The 13,579-nt window shown below is 40.9% G+C and overlaps 1 protein-coding gene across 1 annotated transcript in view; it reads left to right on the plus strand.

The window, feature by feature from the left end:
- The window catches only part of SLC22A14 (solute carrier family 22 member 14), a 28,978-nt gene that overhangs the window by 590 nt on the left and 14,809 nt on the right, over window positions 1-13,579 (plus strand). The gene's annotated exons all lie outside the window — the stretch shown is intronic.

The following is a 13,579-nucleotide window of genomic DNA, read 5'->3' on the forward strand; positions in this document are numbered from 1 at the left end:
GCTCTGGGAGCTTGAGAAGGCACGCTCAGGCCACACAGGTTTAATTTTGAACTTCGTTCTCAGAGCAATTAGAGGAGTAGATTGTCTTTTTTTTTTTTAAGCAAGGGAGTGGCCCTGATAAGATCTGTATTATAAAAGTCAGCCTATCTCTGTAGAATGTGTTGGAAGAGGGCAAAAGCAAGAGCAGAGAAACAAGGCAGGGCATCGTGACCATGAGCTCAAATGCACACGCTGACCACCTCATCTTATCAGATGATTCAAAGGAGAGATGGCCATGGACTGAAGGGAATAAGAGGGAACACCTTATCGGTACCCCACCCCCAAACTACACCCTGGGGTGGGGCACAGCTCCGTGCCTGCCCTCCGCAGAGAGATCTCAGAGACCAAGACACTGCACTGTGTGGCCTGTGTCCCCACGTGAATGTCCAAATCCTAAGGAGCCCTGCTCTTCTCTCCCTGACCTGGCTCTGTACCAGGCTCTCACCTCTGCATCTCGAACTACTGCCACAAAACCAGAAGAAGCCCCTGTGTCTTCAGCCCTTCACAGAAGGGTGCCCGTCTCCCACCTCTTCCTCTGGGCCCCTGGGCTCTTCCCATACGGCCTGAGTGCCTCCTGCTCTTGGCTGCTGCTGCTGCTCTATCACTGGGGCCCCTCCCTCTGACAGAAACCTCCTTTTCCTGACTTCCAGCTCACATTGCCTCATTCACCTGAAACTACCTGCTTCCCTTCCAGGGAAGGGCTGCCCCTTCCACCCCAGCTCCTGCTGTTATCTTGGGAAAATACATGCCCACCTCCAAAATCTCAACAATCCCTGGCTTGTAAGTCAAGAAACGAAGCACTCTAATTCACGCACCCCGTTCTAAACTGAATCACCTCCCAAAGACCCATCTCCAAATACCATCATGTTGAGGGCTAGGATATCAATATATAAATTTGGGGGATACACGTTCACACCATAGCACCATCCTCAGTCTAAATGAGGCACATGGGCTGCTGACTTTGGGACTCTCTCTCCACCTCCAGCCTCTCTGCTCCAATTAGAGGATGTAAGCCATCGTTTCCATGTCTACTGAGACCCAGACACTATCTCTCCCTCTTGCCAAAGCCTACTCCCTAACCCTGCCAGTCCAGTTGTGCCCAGCTAGCAAAACCACGGCAGCCAATGAGCCTGACCGTCTGCCTTCCTGCTCCCTGCACCCCAGACTGCTGGTCACTGCCAGGGTCACACCCCTGGCCGGCTTCTTCCGTGAATTTCTGGCCACCAGTCTCCACTGGGCTTTACGGTGCCCAGCCTTCCTGCCAGCTTTTTTTAGTGAGCTGATTTGCCAACCTCCATCAAGGCTCTTCCTACCCTTTGCTCTGCATAGCTCCCTTTCTCCTACCTCCTTTCAGGGAAAGGAGAAATCATCCTAGGGCGGCTCCCCAAACTTCCCACCACTGAATCTGAGACCTCTACTCTCAGGCCTCCACTCTGCTTCTGCCTCTGTTCTCAGTCTGAGGGCAGCTGGGCTCCCCTGACTCTCCTCCCCATCCCCTGCCTTTGGGCATGGGATGCAGGGATGGGCAAGTGAGACAGCCTCCCCCAAGGTATGGGGACGGCAGGTGCTCCAGGTGCCAGAACCATCTGCCCAGAGGCCTAGGGCTGGCGCCTGGGGAGATCTCCCCAAACCACCTGGCCCCATTCTGTCTCTAGGGTCTGAGGCTGGACGTGCCCCTGGAATAGAATGCTGCTCCTCACCATTCCTCCTCACCCCAAGGACCTCCCCATCCCATTGTGACACTAATCCCCAGTCACCAATAGAACCCAAGTGTTCTGCTTCCCAGGGTCTGGCTGGGGCTGGATGGTGGTCAGGTGGGCCCTGGCTCTGGCTTGTGGTCCTATCTCCAGGGAGGAGGGACTGGGGCGGGGGTATGGAAGGTGACAATTATGATGACACCTGGCAATTGTGGGGCTGCATTCTCAGACAGATGTGGACGGGATCTTGCTGGGGCCTGTTCAGCTATGAGAAGTCTGGGGAAGGATCGGGCTGCCCTCACAGGAAGTGTGAGTTCTCAGGTATGGCCCTTGGCCATTTGCCGCCCTCAGACAAAGTGCTGCTCCTGGTTTTCCTTTCCTTTTTTGGACCTCAGTCTCTCTCTCTTTTTTTTTTTTTTTGGGTACATTGAGAATCAACTGTCTGGGGGCTGTCCTCCTGGCAGGCGATCTTTGGGATTAGTAGAGGAAGAAAGTGCTCCAGAGCCTTGTAGATTGGCAGGGCTCCGTGAGGGGCACATGGAAGGAGACCCTGCAAGAGAGGGCTAGTGTAGCTGGTTCCAGGCCTTAAAGCCAAATCCCTGTGGGAGAGCAACTCTCCCTACCGGGACGTCTCTATCCACCTCTACCCCCTCCGACCTTCCACACATACATGCTGTATTGGTTTCTGATAGCCGCTGTAACAAGTTACCACCAATATAGTGGCTTAACACAAATTTGTTACCTTATAGTTCTGGAGGTCAAAAGTCCAAAATGATTCTTACTGGGCTGAAGTCAAGCTGTCAGTTGGGCTGCGTTTCTTTCTGGAGGCTCTAGGGGAGAATTCATTTTCTTATCTTTCCCAGCTTTTCTACAGGCTGCCCATATTGCTTGGCTCCTGACCCCCTCCACCTTTAAAGCAGCAATGGTCAATCCTAATGGATGTAGCTAAGATTTATTAATTTTTCATTAGTATATTATATTCCATTGTGTAAATATACGACACTTTATCCATTCTTCTGTTGATGGGCATTGATACTCTTTTTTTTTTTTTCATACTTGATGTGTGTTATCATGAACATTTTTGTATCTATTCCTGCATCCTATATAAACATGTTTCCCCGGAGTATATACCTGGAAGTAGAATTGCTGCTTCATAAGGTATACAGATATTAAACTGTGTAAGATAATGCGAGATTGGTTTTCAAAGTAGAATTGTGAATAATCCTGCCAGAAATGGTAACCCTCTCTAAAACATGGTATTGTCAGACTTCCTAAGTCTTGTTAAGCAAATGACTCATTATGTAAATATCTCATTATGGCCCTAATTTGCATTTTCCTGATTATTAAAGAGGTTGAACATTTGTCCATATGTTTGTGGGCCATAGGAATTTTCTGTTCCTGAAATACGTGTCTTTTATCTAGTTTTCTATTGTCTTTTTATTATTGATTTGTGAGACTCATTATTTATTCTTGATTCTCATATTCCCCCTCAATAATATGCATTTGCAAACATACTCTCCCAGCTGTGGCTCGGTTTTTGTTTTTTTTTTTTTACTTTATAATTTTCATCTTTAAGTATTCAGATTTATCATTTAACAACTTCATGGTCAGCATAAAACAGCACAGCTTTTGTGTCATGGTTAAAAAATCCTCACCCAAAAGTAAAACATATATTTTCTATTCAAAGTGAAATTTAAGTCCTTAAGAAGGTTGGAATTTTTGTTTATGGTCTAAGGCAGGACTCCAGTGTTAATTTCTTTCATTTCTGATCCATCATGCTACTCTCTCTTTCCTTCCAAACTTTTGTTTGCATAGATCTATTTTTGGGCTTTCTTTTTAGCTATTCCTGAACTGTTACCACTGTCCCTTTAATGAATGTCACTTTATAATAAATTTCAATATCTGGCAGGACAAATCATTCCTCCCTATCATTCTTCAGAATTTTCTTAGGTATTCATGCCTTCTAGTCTTCCATATTTTGGAATCATCTTGAGAAACTTCACAAAAAGTGTCTTTTGGATTTTGACTGGAATTCTACTGAATCTAAAGATCAATATGGGGAAGAGTTGACAACTTTCATCTGTGACCATTAGCTTTCTTTCCATGTATTTTGCTTTCTCAACATATTTTCATAAGTTTTTTTTAAGATTTTATTTATTTATTCATGAGAGAGAGAGAGAGAAGCAGAGACACAGGCAGAAGGAGAAGCAGGCTCCATGCAGGGAGCCTGACATGGGACTCGATCCCGGGTCTCCAGGATCACACTCCGGGCTGAAGGCGGCGCTAAACCCCTGAGCCACCGAGGCTGCCCAGTTGTTTTTATTTTTTAAGGGGGAGGGTGGGGCAGAAGGAGAGAGAATCTTTTTTTTTTTTTTTAAGATTTACTTATGATAGACATAGAGAGAGAGAGAGAGAGAGAGAGAGAGAGAGAGAGGCAGAGACAGGAGGAGGCAGAAGCAGGCTCCATGCCGGGAACCCTACGTGGGACTCGATCCCGAGACTCCAGGATCACGCCCTGGGCCAAAGGCAGGCGCTAAACTGCTGCGCCACCCAGGGATGCCAGGAGAGAGAATCTTAAGCAGGTTCCACAACCAGCACAAAGCCCCAGGTGGGACTTGATTTCATAACCCTGAAATCACAACCTGACCTGAAATCAAGAGTTGGAGTCTTAACTGACTGAGCCACCCAAGCTCCCCTTAGTTTTGTAAGTTTTATAATTATTTTCCATGCAGGCTTTGCACATATTTTTGAACCACTTTTTATTCTAGCAAAATATACGAAATATAAAAATCCTTTTAACCATTTTTTTTACTTTTAGCTTTATTGAGATATAATTGACATAAAATTATGAGATGTTTAAAGTGTATATCATGGTGCTTTGATATACACATACATTGTGAAATGATTCCCCATATAGTCAATTAACACATCCATCACTTCGTAATTCACCTTGTACCACAGATATATTTTTGAGCCATAAAATTAAATTTTGAAAGTAAATGCAATTTCCCTGAATGATTTTATTTGGTCCCAAACTTCATTTAAAATTTATATTCTGGGGATCCTTGGGTGACTCAGAGGTTTAGTGCCGCCTTCAGCCCAGGGTGTGATCCTGGAGTCCCAGGATCAAGTCCCACCTCAGACTCCCTGTATGGAGCCTGCTTCTCCCTCTGCCTGTGTCTCTGCCTCTGTGTGTGTGTGTCTCTCAAGAGTGAATTTAAAAAAAAAAAAAGCTTAAAAAATAAAATTTTTATTCTTTACATCACAATTCTAAAAGGAAAAGGAAATAATGCTTGAAATATTAACTCTAACTCTTTAAATAAAGAATAGTTTGGGTTTAAAAACTAATTCTTGGACAGTTACATGGACAACCTTCCCTGCCACCATCTCCAGCCAGCTTTTGTTACAATAAATATGAAAAATTAGGTTAAGACGTTTTAAAGTACAGTACAAAATGGTACAGGACAAGAGAGTCTTCAGGACTGCATATTATACTAAAAAAGCATAAGTAATCCGACAGTTATAGTAAACACTGATAGTCATATGACCAAAAAGCAAGCTCCTAACACCAATCAATATAGAGCTGTCCATTTATTCAGCAGCATGGCCCCAATACATTAGCCTATGAAGACTCTTCTGGTGGAAGTGAAACTGTGGGATTTAAAAAAAAAAAAAAAAAAAAAAAAGCACGCTCTTGGGAACACAATTAAGAGGAGAAAAGTCCAGCCACAGAAAGCTTCCATAATTAGCAGGTGTATAGGCTTCATGCTACAGAAAAGACAGTCTACTGGGTAGGTTCTAAAGAAGCAGAGATAGTTAATTCAATGAAACAGCAATAAGAACATAATTAATCTGTTATCCTTGGTACATTTATCACAGAATACAATAAAAGAGGAAGTTATTCCAATGATGCTTGTGTTTTAGTTTTGCAAAAATGTTCAAATCAGAGTGGTGTAAGCTCCAGATTCTCTCTTCCAAAGATGTGTTTTTATTCCTGATGGACTGTACCCTGAAGAAATCAAAGGGAAAATCCCCATTCCTTGTTATAGTCTATCTTCCCAGGTATATGCAGACTTATGTTCCTGCTTCGTGAGCCACTTAAGAAATTTGTATAACAGGGATCCCTGGGTGGCGCAGCGGTTTGGCGCCTGCCTTTGGCCCAGGGCGCGATCTGGAGACTCCGGATCGAATCCCACGTCGGGCTCCCGGTGCATGGAGCCTGCTTCTCCCTCTGCCTCTCTCTCTCTGTGTGTGTGTGTGTGACTATCATAAAATAAATAAAAATTTAAAAAAAAGAAATTTGTATAACAAATGAGTTGGAGATACAATTTTATTTATTTGTTTTTATTATTTTTAAAAAAGTAAGCTCTACACCCAATGTGGGGCTTGAACTCACAACCCCAAGATCGAGAATTGCATGCTCTACCGACTGAGCCGGCCAGGCACCCCTGACATTGCAATTTTAAAAAACAAAACGAAACACACACAAAAATTGAGGGAAAGTCACAGATGATTATATAGAGACAGAAGTTTTTTAAAAATGCTATTCACGGGCAGCCCTGATGGCCCAGCGGTTTGGCGTCACCTTCAACCTGGGGTATGATCCTGGAGACCCGGGATCGAGTCCCATGTCAGGCTCCCTACATGGAGCCTGCTTCTCCCTCTGCCTGTGTCTCTGCCTCTCTTTCTCTCTGTGTCTGTCATGAATAAATAAATAAAATCTTTTTTAAAAATGCTATTCATGATTCAATAGACTTAGGAATTTGCTACCATGTTGTTTAACAACAATTACTTACATTGCTCATTTTCTGAGATTTCATTCCAACGAAGCGCTGCATATTGTTAGCTTGATTTTATGGCTGTATGGGATACTTTTCCACATACTATCTTAAAAGCATTTTGCTTATTATGTCATAAAAGTTGGGCTCTGATGAAGTTTCTGCTGTAGGTGACACACACTGAATACTCTCATAATTTTCCTTTTATTCCTTTTGGTACATATGAAGAGCCCAAAGCTGACAAGGATCCCAACCTAATAGAAGTTTGTGACTTCATTCTAGACCTTATGAAGGCCATAATCACTAGAGCCATTAGCACCCAACACCTCCTAATCTCTGGGCAGGGGAGCTGCTTGCTGGTAGGTTACAAGTGACTGGGCTGCTCCTGACTCCTTCCCTGGAGTCAGAACTGGTCCCACAATACCTTCAGTTGTCTTCCTTGTGTCTTCCAATCTGGAAAAATTCAGGCTTCATCTTCCATGTTTTGACATTTTTGGAAAGTTCTAACTAGTTATTTTGTAGAATGTCCCTAAATTTGTTTGGTATTTTCTCATGATTGTATCAACATTATGCATTTTGGGCAAGAAGTGATGGTGCACCCTTCTCAGTGTATGATATCAAAGGATACCTGATGTCAACATGACCCATTACTGGTGATTTTAACATTGATCAATTGTTTGAAGGGGTGTCTGCCAAGTTTCTTCATTATAAAGTTGTTTTCCCCTTTGAAATCGATAAGAGTCTTGTAGGGAGATACTCTGAAGCTCTGCAAATATCCTTCTTCCATATGTTCATCTTCTGGTTTTATATATCCATCAGTGATTATTGCCTGCAACAATTATGACTGTGGTGCTTGCCAAATGGTGATTTTTCTATTTCCATCATTCCTTCTGTATTATTATTATTATTATTTTTAAGATTTTATTTATTGAGAGAGAGAGAACGAGCAGGGGTGAGGGGAGAGGGAGAATCAGACTCTTCACTGAGCAGGAAGCTTGATGCGGGTCTCAATCCCACAACCTTGGGATCATGACCTGAGCCGAAGGCAGACATCTAACAGACTGAGCCACCTGGGCACCCTCCTTCTATATTATTAATGTAGAATTGTACAGTAAGGAAGAGATGTCCCTTTTCTCCAACTATTACATCAGCACAGATTCCAGTGTATTTAATCTATGTGTTATAATTTACTACTATCACTATTTTTGTGCTAAAGTTGTCCCAGGTTTGGGTTGTTGGGGACTTCTTCTAGTTGGCTTTTGTGTCTTTCTGACATGCCCCTGTCATTTTGGGGGCACTTCCTTACTTTCTGGCAGCACAAAACATCCCCCGCCCCCCGCCCATCTTGCTTTTTTCCTGCTCCAGCCCTGGGACCAACCATTTCTTCAAAGAACCTTCATTCTTTTACTTAGAAACTAAGATCTGAGTACTAGAAGTGATCACTGCTATGAGATGTCACTGCTTGTAGGCCATCTCAGTGGGCAGGGCTAGAAAATATATATCCAGCCTATCTCTATCTCTCCATATGTATTTGAAGTCATGAGTTCACACTGATACCTTTGATTCCAATCCAATGCCATGATCTTCATTCTAGTCTTCCCCTGTCCTTGGCTGTAACTCTTTTCTCTAACAGATACCTAGCTCTTATTATCTACAATATAGTTATTTGCTTAACTAACTCCAGTATATATATAAAGTAGCTTCAGAATTACAAATTCATATCCCCATGACACATAGTGACACTAACTAGAATACATTTTTATACAATTCTTTTTAAAAAAGATTTTATTTATTTATTCATGAAAGACACAGAGAGAGGCAGAAGACATAGGCAGAGGAAGAAGCAGGCTCCCTGCAGGGAGCCCAATGTGGTGATCCCAGTACCCCAGGATCACTACCTGAGCTGCAGTGGTGCTCAACCACCGCACCATCCAGGTGCCCCCTTCTTTTGTACAATTCTTACCTTCAGCTTTATAGTATATCTTCAACATATTATTTTTCAAAGTTACTTCAGCTAGTTCTTTTCTTCCTCATCCCCTTCAGTGTGATTATGACATTTATTTATAGAACACTTAGGTTTGCCATTTGGATTTTTGCCTTGTTCTGATTAATTCTCATTATTTATTTGAGGAGGGGAGTGTATGTGAAACATGGTATGGTTCTAAAAAAAGCTGTACTTAGAGAAGCATTGCTTCCCCTCATCCTTTTATCTCCATTTACCCTTTTCCACCCACTTACTCTCATAGATAACCAGTCTCATTAGCTTATGACTTGCCTGTCCTGTATTTTTTTCCATAAATGAGCATATACCTTAAATCTCCCTTTATTATATTGAAAGTAGCATACTATACATATTATTGAGCATATTGCTTTTCTCACTAACCAGTATGGCCTGGAAATCGTTCCATAACAGTTCATAGAAATTTTCCTTCTCCTTTTTTATAGCTGCATAATATTCCATTGGACAGATGTACCATCTTTTATTCAATCACTCTCCTATATATGGACATTTAGGTTGTGCCTAATATTTTGCAATACCATCAATGCTGCAGTGAATAATCTTTTTTTTTAATTTTTTTTTATTTTTTTATTTATTTATGATAGTCACAGAGAGAGAGAGAGAGAGAGAGAGAGAGAGAGGCAGAGACACAGGCAGAGGGAGAAGCAGGCTCCATGCACCGGGAGCCCGACGTGGGATTTGATCCCGGGTCTTCAGGATCGCACCCTGGGCCAAAGGCAGGCGCCAAACTGCTGCGCCACCCAGGGATCCCCCCAAACCGCTGCGCCACCCAGGGATCCCCTGCAGTGAATAATCTTGTTCCTATGTATTTCTTATAGTAAAAAGTGTATCATCAGGGTAAATTCCTAGAAGTGGGATTGCTGAGTCAAAAAGTAAGTTCATATATAGTTCTGTCAAGTGTGTCAGTGGTCTTCAAGACCATTCCCAGTTCTGAGATTCACTAGAAGCACTCACAGGCCTCAGAAATTGTTATATCACAGCTAAAATGTATTACAGCTAAAGAATACAAATCAAGGTCAATAAAGGGGAAAGGTGCATTGGGTGGACTCTGGGGGAACCAGGCACCTGCTTCCAATAGTACTCTTTCATGAGAATTACACAGGATACCCTTACTCCCCCAGCAACGAACAGTAGCAACATATATCAAGTCTTTTGCCAGGGAAACTTCCATGAGCCTGAGAGTTGAGGGTTTTTACTGGGGGGAGGTGGGAGGGTGGGGGTTGTTCACATAGGCAACCAGTACCTTGTTGATTAATTGCAGTTACTGGAACTTCATTACTCAATTTCAGACCTTAGGAAGGAAGATGTTCCCCATGAGGCATAAGCCACATAGATAGGCCAGTACTGTGTGGTTCAAAGTTCCAAGCATGCAAAATACTCTTATCACTTTGCAGCACAGGGCTCAATTCCCAGAAGCCAGCCAAGGACCAGTCACACATGCAGGTCCTATGAGAATGTGCAAGATTTATGCAACTCAGGGCAGCTGGGTTAACTCTCCTGCATATTAGGTATTGCCAAATTGTCCTTCAGAAGGTTTGCACCAGTTTGCATTCCTATCAACAATGGGAATTTGCTTCCTCATGGTCTCACCAACAAAATGTGTTGTCATAATTTTTAATTTTTGCCAATCTGATAGGTAAAAAATGTTACCTTAATATTGTAATTTGCATTTCTCTAATTTCAAGTGAACTCAAACATTTTCCCAATAAAAAGGTTTATTTTTACAAACTGATGTGGCACCTGGGTGGCTCAGTTGGTTAAGCATCTGCCTCTAGCTGGGGTCGTGATCCCAGGGTCCTGGGATAGAGCCCCACATCAGGCTCCCTGCTCAGCAGGGAATCTGCTTCTCTCCCTTCTTCTGACTCTCCTCTTGCTTGTGCTCTCCCTCTCTCTCAAATGAATAAAAAAATCTTTAAAAAATAAATTAAAGGGTTTTAGGTTTACAGGTATGTAGTTGACTTTTATATATTCACATTATACTCAGTTAGTTGGCTCATTTCTCCTATTGTTTCTAATTATTTGTAGATTCTTTGGGGTTTTATTTTCTTCTTTCCAATCTTTATGCTTTTAATTTTTCTTTATCTCATCGCACTGGCTCGGGGTGCTAGTACAATATTGAACAGGTGACCATGGACCCTTTTGTCTTCTCTCTCATTTTTAAAGGGGATAATTCTAATGTTTCCCCACTTTAGGATATTTGGAGGGAGGTATATTCTCTTTATTGGGTCGAAGAATTTCCAATTTTTACTAGGATATTTAAAAATCATGAATCAGTGTTGAATTTTATTAAATGAATTTTCTGCATCTCTAAACATGATCATATGGCTTTTCTCTTTTAATCTATTAGATATAACTATTTATGTATTTTCTAATAGTAAACCATCTTTACCTTCCTAGCTTGTTTGTTTGTTTATTTATTTGCATTCCTAGTTTAAAACTGACTTGATTGTGGTATATTTTTCCTCTTTACACACAATCAAATTTTTTTGCCTTTGTTACTTAGAGGTTTTATATCTATTTTTAGGAATGAACTGGATCTATAATTTCCATTGTTGTACTATAGTTCTCTAGTTTTGTTATTGAAGTTAGAATGATTGGGAAGTTTCTCTCTCTTCTTATTCCCTGAAAAACACTTGTATACACTGGAATGATCTGTTACATAAAAGTTTGGTAGAACATTTTGGGTCTGGTGTTTTCTCTGTGAAAAGGTTCTTAACCTCTGCTTTCATTTCCTTCTTTCTTTTTCTTATAATTTATTTTCATTTTTTTTTTTTAGAGAGAGATGGGGAGGGGTGCAGAGGGAAAGGGAGAGAGAGAATCTCAAGCAGACTCTCCATTGAGCACAGAGCCTGATGCGGGGCTTGATCCTGACCCTGAGATTATGACCCTGAGCTGAAATCAAGAGTGGGATGCTTAACCGACTGAACCACCCAGGAGCTCCTGCTTTCCTTTTGTTCATCACTGTAGAACTTTTAAGGCTTTCTATTTATTCTTGAGTCTATTGGGTTCATTTTGTTATAAGAATTTAATTCATCTTTCAAATTCATTGACATAAAGTTGATGTAAGCATTTAGTTAATATTTTTAATCTTCCTATGTATTTATATTTCTTTTTGCATATATAAAAGACTTAATTGTACTTCCTGCTTTAAAATTTTTTGTTTAATTTCACCAGGGTGTGTCTAACTTATCTACTTAAAGAACAATTTTGGGCTTTGTTGATTCTCTTATTATATTTTAAAATTTCTATTTATTTTCCTTAACTTTATTATCTCTTCCTTTATTTATTTGGGTTTATTCTACTGTTCTTTTTTTCCCACTTTTTATTATAGGCATCTTGTTTATTTTTCTATTACAAAGTACTTAAAGCTATAAATTCCCCACACAGTACCACCTTTTATACCACCCACAAGTTTTAATATGTTCTCACTCATTATGACTCATTTATAAATATATTAGAATTTCTGTTATGATCTTTTTTGACTTCTGGGGTATTCACAAGTTTTTTTTTAATCTTAAATAAATATGTATATTTATAAGACTTAAAGATATGACCCAATATTATTATTAAGATGTCAATTGCTCCCAACCTGACCTATAGGTTCAATACAAATCTCAATAAAAAATACAGCAAGAGGGATGCCTGAGTAGCTAAGTGGTTGAGCATCTGCTTTCAACTCAGGGCATGATCCTGGGGTCCTGGGATCGATCCCACATTGGGCTCCCTGTTCAGCAGGGAGGTTGCTTCTTCCTGTCCCTCTACCCCTCTCCACTGCTTATGCATTCTCTCGCTCATTCTTGCTCTAAAATAAATAAGTAAATAAATAAATAAATAAATAAATAAATAAATTTATCTTTTAAAAAAAATGACTAAAATCCAATAAAGTGACAACACCAATGCTGGTAAAGATGCAGGCAAACAAGCCTTTTCACTCATTGCTGATGGGCCTGGAAAATGGTACAGCTAGCCACTTTGGAAGATAGTTTGACAGTTCCTTACAAAGCTAAACATAGTTTTAACATGTGATCTAGCACCTTTGTTCTTAGGTATTTACCCAAAGGATTCAAAAACTATGTTTACACAAAAAACCTGCATGCAAATATTTAGCAGCTTTATTCATAATTGCCAAACACTGGAAAAGACCAAGAGGTTCTCCAATAGGTGAATGGGGAACCTGTGGAAAGTGAATACAGTAGAATATTATTCAGTGATTGAAGAGCTATCAAGCCAAGAAAAATTATGGAATACCCTAGCATATTGTTAAGTGAAAGGAGCCAGTCTGAAAAGCTATACACTGTATAATTCCAGCTATATAACATTCTAGAAAAGGTAAGATATATAGTAAAAAGACCAGGGGTTGCCAGGGGTGTGAGAGGAGGGAGAAGGATTTAATAAGTGGAACACAGGAAACTTTTTTAGGGCAGTGAAATTCTTGTATGATATTCTCTGGTGTCCTAGTGGATACACAACCCTATGCATTTGTCAAAACCCTTAGGACTTTACAAAGCAAAGAGAAAGGGATCCCTGGGTGGCGCAGCGGTTTGGCGCCTGCCTTTGGCCCACGGTGCGATCCTGGAGACCCAGGATTGAATCCCACGTCGGGCTCCGGGTGTGTGGAGCCTGCTTCTCCCTCTGCCTGTGTCTCTGCCTCTCTCTCTCTCTCTCTCTCTCTCTCTCTGTGACTATCATAAATAATAAAAAAAAAAAACAAAGCAAAGAGTAAACTTTAACATACAAACATTTTTAAAAATCATTTAGGAGACCAAGAGATCTCAGGACAGAAGGCAGACTGTGACAAATAACTATAACTGTATTACAAATACATGAAAAATTCACAAGAATTACAAATCAAGCCATCTCTTAGCAACTTCTAATTTAATTGCATGGGAATCAGAAGGTAATTTCTGAGTATTTGAAATTTGTTGAGGCTTGCATTATTGCCTGGTATGTGATGAAGTTTTACCAGTGCTCTAACTAGGCATGAGAAAAATGTGTATTCTCTAGTGTTGGATGCAGAATTTTACAAAGGGTAATTAGAAAAAGCT

Source organism: Nyctereutes procyonoides, unplaced genomic scaffold, assembly GCF_905146905.1.
Source record: "Nyctereutes procyonoides isolate TBG_1078 unplaced genomic scaffold, NYPRO_anot_genome, whole genome shotgun sequence".
NCBI lineage: Eukaryota > Metazoa > Chordata > Mammalia > Carnivora > Canidae > Nyctereutes > Nyctereutes procyonoides.